At 41.3% G+C, this 13,974-nt stretch overlaps 1 protein-coding gene across 16 annotated transcripts in view; it reads right to left on the bottom strand.

Moving 5' to 3' along the window:
* Positions 1-13,974, bottom strand: part of CALD1 (caldesmon 1) — a 198,485-nt gene that overhangs the window by 78,644 nt on the left and 105,867 nt on the right. Inside the window, exon 1 of one of the 16 annotated variants that reach the window (XM_030040325.2) lies at positions 7,338-7,401. The exons of the other annotated variants lie outside the window; for them this stretch is intronic. The gene's annotated coding sequence lies outside the window, so the exon portion shown is untranslated. Of the gene's footprint in view, positions 1-7,337; positions 7,402-13,974 lie in introns of those variants that run through there. 16 annotated transcript variants of the gene reach the window in all.

Genomic DNA, 13,974 nt, shown 5'->3' with positions numbered 1-13,974 from the left:
AAGCATTCAATCCATTTTTTGTAAGGATGAAATCAGTAAGAATTTTGCCCACAGAAGGAGTAACAAACAGGAACCTTTGACTGCCTGAATAAGACAACCCCCTTCACTTGCATACAACTCTCTGTGGAAGCAGAGGAAAGTTAGAGCAGCAAAATAAGCTGTTTTGAGACATGGAATTTTAATGGTAGTTTAATCTATTGCACACAGTTTAGCGACGTAATGAGAAGCCTATAAACCACAGAAGTGCTACAGACTGACATCCACATTTCAGTCATAGTATATGGTTTTAGACACAGCAACGACCACAGCTAGATAGTACAGTATGTTCTGTTCTACCAATGGCAACTCAACAGCATCATCTACATCTGACTCTCATTCTTTCTGGTATCCAGTATTATGGCTTTTGGAACAAGATAATAACTATTATCCCACCCCCTCCCCAATTCTGTGGTCAGCAGCTCACTACTCCTAGCATATTTAATTGATAAATAATGGGGAGCGGGGCTAGGGAGGAGGAAGTCTAGCAAATGGAGTTGAGTTACATAAGTGACTTTTTTTTTTTTCTTAAAAGTCTTAATTTATTATCTGTTCACTAAATGTACAGGCACAACTGTCACATTCCCTTCCTCTGCGTAAACAAGGTTGCAGGCAGTTCTGTGCCTTTTGAGACTCATACCACTCTTTATTAAAAGGTGAAGTTGCATTTGCCCTAGTTTATGAGATGCCCAAAATACAGCTTGCAAGCAAACTGCAGAGCAGGCTGCTCTGTAAGAAAGCTCACAGCTGTTCTCTTAGAGAGACGATGCAGTCCTGTGGCTCAGACATGACTTCTATTCCCAGGTCTGCCACTAAGTGATTAAAGATGGAGCTTGAGGTAAACTGTGTTATGACAGCCTAAACCCGTGATGACAAAAGCATATTTACAAGAAACAGGGACATGGTTCTGGTTTAAGGGAAGGCAAAAAAAAAAAAAAAAAAAAAAAAAAAAAAAAAAGGAAGACAAAACCAGGGAAAAAACAATAATCTGATATGGCCATAGCTGCTATCCCAGATGGTGAATCCAGTTCACAAATAGCAGAAAAGTACCTTCAGTCAAAGGGTTTGGTATTGCTCCTGCCCTATTTTCTGATTGCTTTCCCAAAAAAATCAGCATCATGTTTGTTAGTTTTGGCCAGAACAAGTCTCCAGATGTCTTCTATGTCCTTCTCTCACACAGATACTCAGCAACATATTGAAGTGCCCTATCCACTGACCATTCAGTATGTGACTCTAAATCTTGCACAGGCATTTGAAAGACTCTTCAGTCTACCCTCAAATAAAAGCTATACCAGGTGAAATCCCACAAAATCCAGTGGAAAAGGCCTACAAGGAGGTGCTGTTACTCCTCTCCAGCTTCTGGAAGTGTTTATTGATTTAAGAACAGAGATGCTCCGCAAAAACCCTATAGGCTATGCAAATAAGGTCATGCCATCTCAGTGCCAGCCAGCCAACAGCTAACAAGTCCATTATTATCAGGCTGTCAACCTAATCATCCTCTCTTGCCAGGGGAAATCATCAGCACATGTACTGCAATATCTCCATATCAACATCCAAGTGTCAACAGTAGGTGAGTGGCAGCAATAAACAAAAGGCTCCGCATCCAATTTTCCATGCAATAAAATATACATGGAGCTCTTATTAAATGTAATCAACAGAGGTGGGCCAACTTCCAATCTAAAGGCCTTAAAACTTATGGAACAAGATTCTTGAAGCCTATCGCCAAAGCTGCTTTTCATGGATTCTCCTTCTAAAAATGGCCTGTACCAAAATGATGGTGCTAAAAAGCATGGGCCTGGGCAATTTCTACATCATTCTCCAAATTCTGCAGCTGTAGCTTGGAGAAGATGTAATAAACAAATAGGCAAGCAGAAAGAATTCATACATCCCCTTTGATAGGTTTTTGGCCATGCCACTGAGTCCCTCTTCACCCCCTATCAGCAAAGCTAAAGAAACAGCACTACCATATCACAAGGACGTTGCAGGGATATATACATTTAGTAAATAATTGACAAAATCTCAGATGCTCTGGTTATGGGGATGTACAAAGCAGCTTGTATTATGAGAGAGGCACTACAGTGCTAAAGGAAGGAGTGAAAATAATTTAAATGGCATTACTATTCCCAACAGAAGGAATCACCTTTTCAGCTAGCTTTCAAGCAGTCTCCTCTGGCCAAATTTCTTTATGTTTATGCCCTTATGCTTACATCCTGACTCCACCTAATTAAGTATTTAAGGTTTAAAAAGTCTGAATTCTAACTAGCAAAGAGGTTATCCTATTTAAAAAGTCTTAATTTTAAACCCCTTCTGCAACTCTGTTTACCCTGCCCTGCAGAACAATTTGAAGGCACTATAGAAGTGGGCCATGAACCTGCAACCCATCCCCTGTAAAAGCTGACAGTGGACATGATAATAGCTTACATTTACAGAAGTATCTTTTGTATCAAAAGTGCTTTACAAACTATAAAGACACACATCTCTAGCAAAATGCAGTTACTGTTTGAGTAAAAGGTGATAGCCTACAAAATCATGTACTCCAGTGGGACAAGGAGACATTTTAGCTAAGAACACTCAATGTCTCCCATAAAAATGGCACATTCTTTACCTCAGAGCAGTGAAGACCTCAACATTTACCATATGTAGTCCAAATAAAGACAACATTCACAATATTTTTTTTATTGAAAACAATTGTCTTGAATACAAATGGCCCAATTTACAATATGTTGGGTAGCTGCCGGATGTTGATAGAAATTGAACACATGCTGTAAATTCAGTGCTTGATAATTAGGAAAATGTGCATGTTTCCCAAGTCTGTTTCTCTGTAGGTAGGACTAAAGGGCAACATTATGTCATTTCCCTTTGCGCAGGACTCCCTATTGACTTCCATAAAGAATTTGGCTTAAAAACTGATGACAGGGTACAGCCCAAGTTGAAGGAAGAACAACCAATAAATAAAGGAAGATGGGTTGGTGACGGAAAAGTCATTCCTAGTCACCAAGACATCTTACCAATATTTTTTTCCAGCAGTATAATAAGGACAGGTCAGATGATCTCTGCTCTCATTTATACCAATTCCTTAAATCCAGAGTAATTGCTAAAAGTGCACAACCACTGAAAACAGGATTCAGACAGAAATGAGTGAAAGCAAGCCTTAAAACACTGAATGCAACATAACATGGAACAGCTATGAAGGTATGACACAGCCTGTTAAATGGGTCCTCTGAGTTTAACTGGGGGATAGCCCTTTCCTCCTAGATCTATTGTGCTTTAAAACATATTCTTTAATAATAGTTTCTATTTCAAAATTTTTCTGTTATCAGCAAGCATTGACAAAAGTTCCAAAGCTTTCAACAACCAAACTGCATGTTTTGTGATCTTTGCTCCACTTCTGTTCATTTATGCCTTTATCTCCTCAAAGCAAGATATTATATCCAGCAAAATCATACAGCCAACAGACTGAGAACTCACATTCCCTCCAAAGCCAGCATAACCACAAGCATGCAAGAGCTATAATGATATCAAAGTCGGTACATCAGGATCTCATTGTAAGTATGATGTGAGCACGATAGGTGAAATCAGGATGGAGCCAGCGAAGCAACAGGAAAACAGATGAAGAAAGTTAGACTTTTAAGATGTGAGTCACCAAAACAACACCTTCAAGAGCTTCTCTTTTCTCAGTGTCAGAGCTGGTGACACAGTTAAAGTCTTTCATTGTCTTCATGGTTTATTAGGTACTGTATTAGTCCACCTGACAATAATCAGTAAATGAAAAATTAGATTACAGACCCATTGAATATGCCTAAACATTTCTGGTTTGCCTTGAAGATATATTTTCTTCATTCAATGTATGTATATCCTGTACATATATTCAGGACTGACAAAACACAATAAGATTTTAATTACTTAGTAGGGGGTTTTCTCATATTAAATTAATCACTAATATATTCCTTCTCTTTAGAACATTGAAATGACCCATCCATACCATGATAAATTTTGGTGAGAAATAAGACAATAACCCTGAAGGAACTTATGCAAACCTCCAGTATAAGAAGATGATTACATGCTAATGAGAGAAAAGACTCACTAGCTTGTACAACAGAGAAAGGGGGGCAGAAATTAAACATTTTGCTTAAACAAATTCATCTTGTGGCATTCCAGTACAGACAACCCCTCCAGCCATCATAACTCACTGGTTTGAAAAGGTCATTAGTACTCTATTCCGTTTTGTTGGGAGAATGAAAAGCCAAATTCATGGGCCCTTGGTATTGCTGTGGGATGACCTGAACCCTGAAGCCCTACTGAGGAGTTTATTAGGGGCATTTTTTACAAAATATCAGCCCAGCACATGCACACATACCCTGTACGTGGTATTCACAACTACATCTTGCAGCCACAGTGAGCACAGCAATAGCATCAATATGAAATACACAGCAATTCATGCTCTGCTTTTTTCCCCTCTTTCTACATTTCCCTACCCAACTATTTCTTTCTCCTACTTCTTAGAGCAGGCTGAACATGTGGCACCAGACACATGATGCCTGCACCCAAAAAGTAAGCTGCAGTGGGAAGCACTTTGTTATCCATGTCGCTGACCTTCAGAGGAATACCCCACTGTGCAAGCTGAACCATAAAAGGAATCCATGTGTAGCCAGCGTTTAGAAAAGCCATCTCCTTGTCTTTCCCAGCTATGGTGCTGCCTTATTAAGACACTGAAGTAATAGCTGCTGGAGAATCTCAGGAATGTTCTGAGCAACAGTGCCCAGAAAAAGCTCGTCATTTTGTATGGGCTGAAGATGAACTTGAAAAAGCTGTGAGGACCGTTCAGCTTAGCAGTTGCAGGCTAGTAAAAGAAACCTAGAGAAACCACAGTCATGCTATTCCTGTGCAAATATATATGATTTTTTTTTTTTTCCTTTCAATCCAGTCATAAAAGTTTTCTGCGTGGTGAAAAGGTAGAAAACCAGACTGGATGTTGAGAACTTCATCTCTAGGGATAGCATGACGTGCCATACAAATGCAACAGTATAATCATCTCCTGAGGGGGCATAAGGACAAAAATCATCTGTATATGGATAATCAGCAGGTCTTTGCAGTCTCTGCTGTGCTCTGGTCCTCTCACAAGATGATAAGCACTAAGTAGGAGGAGTGAAGACAGTCTCTTGAGGTAATTGACTATCTATTGACTGTAAGCATTTTTGTGAAATTCTGATAGCTAGTTTTTGCTGAACAGTTTTTGAATTCACATGAACGCCACAAAGAAATTTATGAGGTTTCTTTTTTTTCACTAAAAGGTCCATTCCGCTAAAAGCCACTTATACTATCTCCTTCCTTTTCTCTGTTCAAAAATACAGATGGAAAAAGTTTTATTTTTTATATTAAGGAAGCATTCTGCTCAGGTGCCAACTTGACCCCTGTGTCTTTCTCATCACTGTATTATAATGACACCTTTCAGAAATAGCCAGGATTGCTACACAGAGTATCTGATTTTCTCCTTATCACTAGAGGGCTGGCAATTTTATAAATTAAACCAGCGTGCTCCTGTAAGCACTATCTGCTTGCTGAAGTCAGAAATTTGCTCAACACACACACCCCCAACCTAAAGAGATGTATTTCTGAGAATTAAGCTATTACACATAGGAACCCCTCTTGTGGTAAGAAACTGTATGTCTTGTGAACAAGTGTGTATGTTCTCAGTCACTCCTGCAATGCTTTTCTCACTCTAAAAGTGACGTTGCTCAGATTTTTCTTTCTAGTCTCTCTCTATTCATCTTTGCAGGATACTCCTTTGAAACAGCTAAATGTAACAGTCCAAGCTATTGCAGGAATCCAGCTGCCAGAACCAGGAATAGCTGTAGCCATTTTCTGACTCCACAGAGGCTTGCAGTGAGTCCCTGAGCTCTCCATTTCTTGGCATGTGGTCAGTAGCAGTTGGTGGATGTGCATAACATCTGATTCACTCATCTAATTACCAGCCTTCCCTTGATCTGTACCTGACCTAGTAGAACATGTAACATGAAGGGATTGGAGGTAGGTCAGTGTCTGAGCTTCCCTGTCTATCATCACCTGTGCCACCCAGCTCTCCACCAGAGCCACATTAAGAGCAGAAACAAGCAGCTGTAAGAAGAGGCAGGAATTGCATGGAAAATGAAGATCAACATAGACTCCTCATCCAGGAGTCCAGCACCAATGCACCTCACCATAGTCACAAGGACCTTGTCTGTACACAGAAGTTTGCCTCAAACCTGGTTTGAAACCAAGCGCATTAAATCTATGCAAACCTCCCAGTCCAAATCTAATGGAGGCTTACCCTCCCACACTGTTTAACAATAAGATACCTCCCTTGCAAGAGGCTCAGCTGACAAGCAGTAAATCCAGTTATGGTAATTTGGTTACTTTCCACCTTGTGCACTTAATTGACTTAAAAATTTACCATTACATACATCAGGTTTAAATCACATAAAAAGGGCTTACAAAGAACAGAGTGCTTGTTCAAGTGAATCAGTTTAAATACCAGTAGACAAGATGTTGTCTCGTGCCGGTAGAAGAGGGAAGTACTAGGTATGGAGTAACAAAACCTTTGAAGAAGCCCTGCTTTTAAGTACCAATTTTCAGCACCTCTTTTATGGCCTCAGGACAAGAAGAACACAGTCTGCCTAGAAGACAACCTCATGCTAGAGCAGTCCTTGTTGTTGGCTTAAAAAATATCCACATTGAAAATGGGTCATGAGCTATCTTAAAGGAAACTGAGGCATGTTTTCAGCAAATGTCAGAGAAAAAAAAAAAAAAACCCACCACCTGAATAAATCTTTTTTTAAAAAAAAACCCCAAACACAGTCACAACTAGCTGTTGAGTTACAGCCTTCCCTTGATTTTCTATGTCAGCATGACAAACTTGCTGGCTTTTTTTCAACAGACTATCCAGGAAAGACTATTAATAAGCAGGTTTATTTAGTCCAACCAACAGGTTGTGACATAAAGGGGAAAAAAACAACATCTATTCACATTTTCTTAATATCAACCAAGTTGAGGCTAACCTTTAACTGTCAAATACACTACCCACTGGTTTATACTTTCCAATAAATGAAAAGAAAAGCATCCTGCTTACTTTTCCACTTCCCATCACCCTCGCTGTTCCTCAGGAAGAGAAGGGCTCAGCTGCAAGGCTGACACAAGTACTCCTCCTTCTAATCTGTAGCTGTATCACTTCTGTTAACCTGACCCTCTGGTCACACTGCATGCCAGCATCCTCAGGGACTGGGCTGTCACCAGACTTCTTTTCTAAGGAGCAGTTTCCTACTGACCTTATTTCTGGGCAGGAATATTTCTTGAGATGTGTGCTGATGAATTAAGTTGCCCAAGAAGCACAGCCATCCGATGCCTCCATTCTATGAAAGACCTTGATCACACAAAGACAATCTGCTGTCAAGGAGGATTTTCTTTGCTTAGCAAGAGCTAATAAGTAGGTTATGATGAGAGAAATAAAGCCGCTTATAAACATTTATCTTCAGTAATTAAAGCTTTGTTTAAAGGCAGAAGCCAAAAATGCAGGAGCTAATTGACCAAATGAGACGTTTCTGCAAGTTAAAATCAGTCTGGAGTTTCATTTGCAAATCACATTTTTCCTCTATAGTTCTTTGAACCGAGCTGTGAAAGGGTAACTTTGCCCAGGCTGCCAGCAATTTGATAGTGTTTACATACTATGCTTATTCATGTTTAAAACTTGTTAGCGTTTGACTTCATGTAATGTATTATCCCTGCAAACAAATTGGCCTCAGCTTTTTAAAGGGAAATACAATCTTCTGGTTATCTGGTTTAATTTCAGATATTAGATCATAAAGATGTTAATAAAATGCAAACCTACACCGGGAAGCAGATGCTTCCCTAGAAATCCACTGGCTAAACTCATTTTCATGTCACTCCTTAAAGAGTCTCACATTAGGGTAGTAACTGCAATTTCTATCATGCCAAATGACTTTTACCATTCTGAGCCCAGAATGCCCTGAAGAATAGTGACACAATTAAGCAACAAGTTCAACAATGCTCTTATTCACTGAAAAGAAGGCATTGCAAAGTAATAGCTAAGAGATCATACCCATCCAAGCCTAGAAATCTGCAGTTTTAGAGGCTGCTTTTAGTTGCTCTCTTCTGTTCAGAGCAAAAGAGCAAATTAACCACCACCAGTGCTCTCCTTCCACAGCAGCCTCTACTCAACACCTCCTCCAGACACAATGTTGTATTACCACGAGCGCAGGGCAGTTCAGACCTGGGCTCAGGACCCCCAGCCCCCGTCCAGCCCCAGATGCACTACCCATAAGTAGCTGCTCAGTCTCTGGGTCCAGGGTGCGGGTGCTGTGGCAGGGAGGCAGCGCAGGGCAGCCCTGCTCACTTTGCTCCCACCTTCCCTCTTAGGCAACAGCAGAGGGCTGCACTAGCAATCAACCTGCTCAGCTGTCTGAGCAACACGTGATGACCCTCTGCCTGAAAAAGCACCAGGACCCCAAAAGCCCATCTCAGTGGGCAGGGTGGACCACCAGGATGTATGCCTTCAGCCACTTGCAACGAGCACGTGCAGGGTATAGAATATATTATTGCAGGTGAATGTATCAATGCACAATGTATTTGCCTGAAAATATTCTTTTGAACATTTTTTAAGATACAGGGATATTGAACCATCAGCTGCTTTTGTATGGGAACAACACAGTATTCCTTTTGCTTTTCTTTAAATGAGATTTGTTGCAGAGCACTATTAATAATAAGGCCTTTTTTTAATCAAGAGAAGAAAGGTTAATGTAGAATTTTCAGCCAATTCATTTGTAAACATATATGTTTGTGCGATGAGGTATGCACAATCCTATAGCCTGAGAAGGCTTTACACAATGAACTAAATTAACCCTGCCTCTTGTGCTAGTTGTGGATATCAGGCACATGTGAAGTGACTAAACAGCCAAGAGCTCAATCATACACTTACTGTCTAGAAAGAAATAGAGATCATCTGTGTTTGTTTATGAAGAGACTGGATTAGGAATCTAATAAGACTAAGCAATGGTTCATGCAGGTTTTTCTGACAACTGACACTGGCTGCCCAGGTCAATGAAGATGGGGGATTGCCCTGCCTAAGAAAGAGTCTGACAGAAGTAGACCCAGGGACCAAGAACTGAACCTCCTTTATTCTGGGTTGTTTTAGGACAGTGTCTTTGGTCTCCGCCATACTTAGTTAACCGAAGGTAACCTACGTGAAGGGCTGATTTACTCCTTGCCTAGGGACAGAAAATGCTGCTGGAGAAACTGAGGTGCCGTGTCTGCCTCCAAGGGACACGCATACCTATAGTCACAGGCAAAACGCTGCTCCGCTGGGGGTGGTACAGGAAGTTTGAAGGCTCTGTGCCTTTACAAACCTTAGGCCAATGTTCAGTTAATGCAGCTTTTTGCATTTCAAGTTTCTGAAATCTTTCGTGTGAGAAAATTCGGATGGCAGATATTATTTACACCATTCAAAGGTACAATGACAGATGGACAGAGCTGCAAGAGTGCTGCAGGCTACCCTAGCTTAATTGACTGCATACTGTCAATTTGCACATAAGATATTAAAGAGATGTTATTTTTCAACATAAATGTCACAGGACAGCCATTGACACTTATTTGTACTATCCTGGCTACATTCCTTCAGCTTCATGATTTTCTTTGTGCAGTGCCTATGCTTCAGTCTGCTTCTGAAAATCATAATAAAATACCATGTTGTATTACTCCTCATATGGTGCCCTTTTAAATACGCATGCTAAAATTGTCAATAACAAGCAGCAAAAGCTGTGCCTCAATGCCCATATTTATTAGGCATTTAATTTAATGTTCATTAAGGACTTCGGTCTAGTTAAAGCTACTAAAAATACAGTAGGAAACAGAAGGGCAGACTTCCCTTTGGCGCTGGGTGGGTTACCTGGTTATAGGCTTAGACGGGGTGCTTTTCACCCAAGAATTTCCCAAATTCCTTGGTGCTTCCAAAGCAAACCTGCCACTCTGTTGAAAGAGGTGAAAGACAGGGCACTTTGCCAGCTGTCTGGGTGCTGGATTTGGGCTGTCCTCCTAAAAGCTTGGCTGGTATAGTAGATGTAGTACAGAGATTACAGAATGATCTTTACATACATATGGGATTAATATCTGAAATACTAAAGAGCTGATTTTGTTGTCTGCTTAGGAGCTGCAGTAAGGTTAGCTCAGTAAACGTTATATTCTCTATGTCTAGATGTTTGGAAGAACAAAGCTTCTTTTACAAAACTTTTCTCCATAAGGACTTTAAAGAAAATATAATCTGCAAAACACACAATGGTTGTAAAATTAAGTGGCAGGTTTTAATCAGCTTTGCATATGTTTGGTTATTTCCTCCAGGGCATCTGAAATGCTACAATAGCAAAGATTTGTCTAGTATCCACCTTCACTTGAGAGCGACAGCAGTAGTGCATGCTTTAATGAGCCACTGAGTCATGCTTTTCTGTCTGGGTTGAGAATGAGCTACATGAACTGCAGGAACAGCCATCAGTGCAATGTGAAGGGCCAAACTCACCTCGACAACCCAAATAATGTCCTGTCAGTCTGGGAACTCAAGGTAGCTGTAAAGACAGGTTAACAGCTGCAGCACTTTGCCTCAATTTGTTCTCAATCCTCACGCACTTCGAATCCTATTTATTCCTTGTATTCATATTTAACTCCTAGGCAGAAGATGTCATGTCTCAGCTCTACCAGAAGGTGTGTATTTTATGGAAAGACAAGCAGAAAACCTCAAAGTATTTGGAATTTCAGGACATAGGAAGTTCATGGAGAGATAAAACCACTGTAGATCTTGTTTTCATAGCAAAAGAGGCTTGGATCAGACAAGGCGCAGCCCTCAAGAGGACAGAGGCCCAACATTTTTGGAAGTACTATTCTGAAATAAATCATGAACATTGGGAAATGACATGTTAGGCATATGCATCCAGCTTCTCTTATGTTTAAATATGCACTCCTTGAAAACTTGTATTAAGATCATATTCTTCATTCCATTACACAAGGCTGAATCAAAGCATGGTCTCTGAAAACCCTTAATAAAAATGTAACCAGACATTTGGGAACAAGACATGGGCAAGGCCTAGCGTTTCAAGAAATAGGGGATAATTAAAAAGGAACCATCTAAGTTCATTCCTAAACTCTCAACACAGTTTAACACTTGTCACTATGTACACTCTATACCAGAGATAACTCCATTACAGGAATGAGAGGCAGTTTCAAAAGCTATTTGTGGTCATTCAATGTTGATCTAACATGAACACTCACTTACCCTCAACTGTCCTGGACAGGAGAATGGAAATTGTCCTCATTCTGTGGCTGACAAGGATGACCTTTCCTTGCGCTCCAGAAGCATTAAAATGCTGTGGCAACAAATGTGTCCTGTCTTACCCGTCCAGAAGATAAGCAACGTGCTTGTCATTAAGTCCCGAAAAGATGTACCCTGTCTGATCCTTCTGGTTTTACCTTCTTAACCTGGTGAATCAGCCCTATGTATGTTTACCTGAGCTACACCAGCCTCAACAGGAGCACTAGAACAGTAAAAGGCATGTTAAATGCCTTGCTGGTTCTGTATTTAACTTCACAGGTCTGGACTGAAAGTCACTTGACTTTTCAGTTGTACCAAGGTAAGTTACCACCCCAGGAGTCTTTCAGCCTGCTGCAGGATGCTGCCATCCCCAACCTGCAAGTTGGGTTATTTCTCTGAGCATTCCCCAACCTATGTCCATGAACATGAACCACACTGCCTTATAAAACTGTTTAAATGAGAGTCTGGAGAGAGTTTGTGATTGGACTGTTGGATGCTTTTTTAAAAAAAATGAATCTTTACCTACCACCTTTAATAATGCTATCAGGAACCATAAAGCTTAATAGCAGTGTTTTTCTGTATGCCCTACCCACATACCTTTTAGGGTATGATTAGTAATATCTGACTGGTCTGCAAGAAGATGAGCCCTTTAATAAGGAGAACTGTGGCCCCTATCAGAAGATCCTACACAGCCTACAAAGTAGTATGGTGGTTTTAGAGAGTCTTTTTAGTGACTTGTGATTTGATTCTAGATAACCACTTCTCTTTGCTGTATTTTTACAACAGTATGACCAATACCTCTCCTTTCCTGTGAAATGACCTGCAATCCCTTAGGGAAGAGCATTTTGCAGGGCAAAGCTGTGGCTCAGGTTCAAAGTTAAGCTTCAGCTAAATGGAGACCACTCTGACAATGACCCTAAGACCTTCCTGAAGTCTGCTGTAGTGATGGTATGGCAACAAAGCAAATTGGATCAGCTTCCTAGTATAATTTTTAAAAGAGCCACAACACCAGGGAGGGGTGAAAACACATTGCTGGGGCAATGGCAAGTCAGCCAGTCATAAAATTGTGGCTTAAGTGCTAAATAGATTAACCTGAAAGCTATTCTTTAGAGACTTCAAGGGGCCAATTTTTGCTCTCAATTATGCTGAAGTCAAGGAAGTAGGTCTATTGTCACTTCAAGAAGTACTTCACCTCAATTTTTGACTGCAGCTGTGTGCAGCTGTGACAGACCAAAGTGCATCAGCAAGGTTCACAAAGCACCACCCCTCCAGACGCACACACACACTCTACCCAGCCCCAGGCTAAATTCTTCCAGTGTCAGTTACAACATCAAAATGACAAAATCTGGTGGTTTTTTTCAAGAGAACATACTTTACTGCCTAGGAAGAGGCACAAAGCAGCAGGTGGCATTTGTTTTTCCCCATGTTGAAAGAAGTCAGTCCCCTGTGCTTCAATTACATATAGGATTTTTCCCGTCAGTTAAGTGCAACCCATTTCTGTGACAGCCCTGATACTCCAGCACGGTATGTACCCTGTGGCTGGGAAGGCAAAGCATTCATCCAGCTCCTTCAAGGCTGCCACTGAGATAGTCTCATAAATCATCTGGCTGGAATAACTCAGGTAGGGCTTAATCCAAAGTCCACTGAAATCAGTGGAAAGCTTCCCACTGACTTCAGCCAGCTCTGGACCGGGACCTCAGGGCTTTATACAACCACCATCCCAGGCACAGGACTCCCTCTGCCTCCGAGGGGAAGGATAAAGACTTGGCTTTTCCGCAGAGCAGTTAGACATGTAGCACATCCCATCACCCAAATGGCTGGTAGGATCCTATTTTCCCTGACCTCACACCTGATCGGTACAAACCACAAGCAAAATGCTAGCAGACAGGTACAGTTAACACTGCCATACTTTGTCCTGGATTTCCCAGCCTATGCCTGGAAAGCCTTGCTCCCCCATGAGGTACAAGAGCTGTTGGGTCCCCGCCAGCCTGAGAGTGTGCTATAAATCTGACAGCCTGGGAGAAAGCTGGACAAAGCCCCATATGCCTGCTGTTGGCCACATGCCCCCTACACAGGTCTGCACTGCTACTCCAAACATGCTGATAGGCCTCCAGAGATCCCAGACAAATGCAAATAGTCAAAAAATTCTGGCTGGACAAAATTTCTGGGTGGGTGCAGCGAGCCCCTCTGAGCAATCCAGTATATACAGGATACCTTGAAATAGTAAGAGCTTAAAATGCCAAAAAACCACTTAGCTTTGCTGAGTTAGTGGCAATCTATATCTGAGTTGCCACAGCATGAACTACTAGCCAAAGCACGTGCCAGGGGTGAACCGCACTGTTGGTCTTTAAAAGACAGAGCCAGCCTCTCCTCAGGATCAATCCTAAGCATATCAACACAGAACACCAGGGCTACACAGCACAACAAACCATCATTTCCAACAGCTTTCTAATGGAAAAAAAAACTGAAACACAAAGCCTAACATCAGCCCTCAAGGATCAAACTTGCACTAAGCATCTCCAAAGATTAGACATAAGTGGCTGGACATCAGTGGCTCCAGCATGACAGACGCTTGGGAAGATGATGGCACATGT

This window comes from Aquila chrysaetos, chromosome 17, assembly GCF_900496995.4.
Source record: "Aquila chrysaetos chrysaetos chromosome 17, bAquChr1.4, whole genome shotgun sequence".
NCBI lineage: Eukaryota > Metazoa > Chordata > Aves > Accipitriformes > Accipitridae > Aquila > Aquila chrysaetos.
The sequence above is the reverse complement of the archived record's forward strand: the minus strand, read 5'-3'. Positions and strand labels throughout refer to the sequence as shown.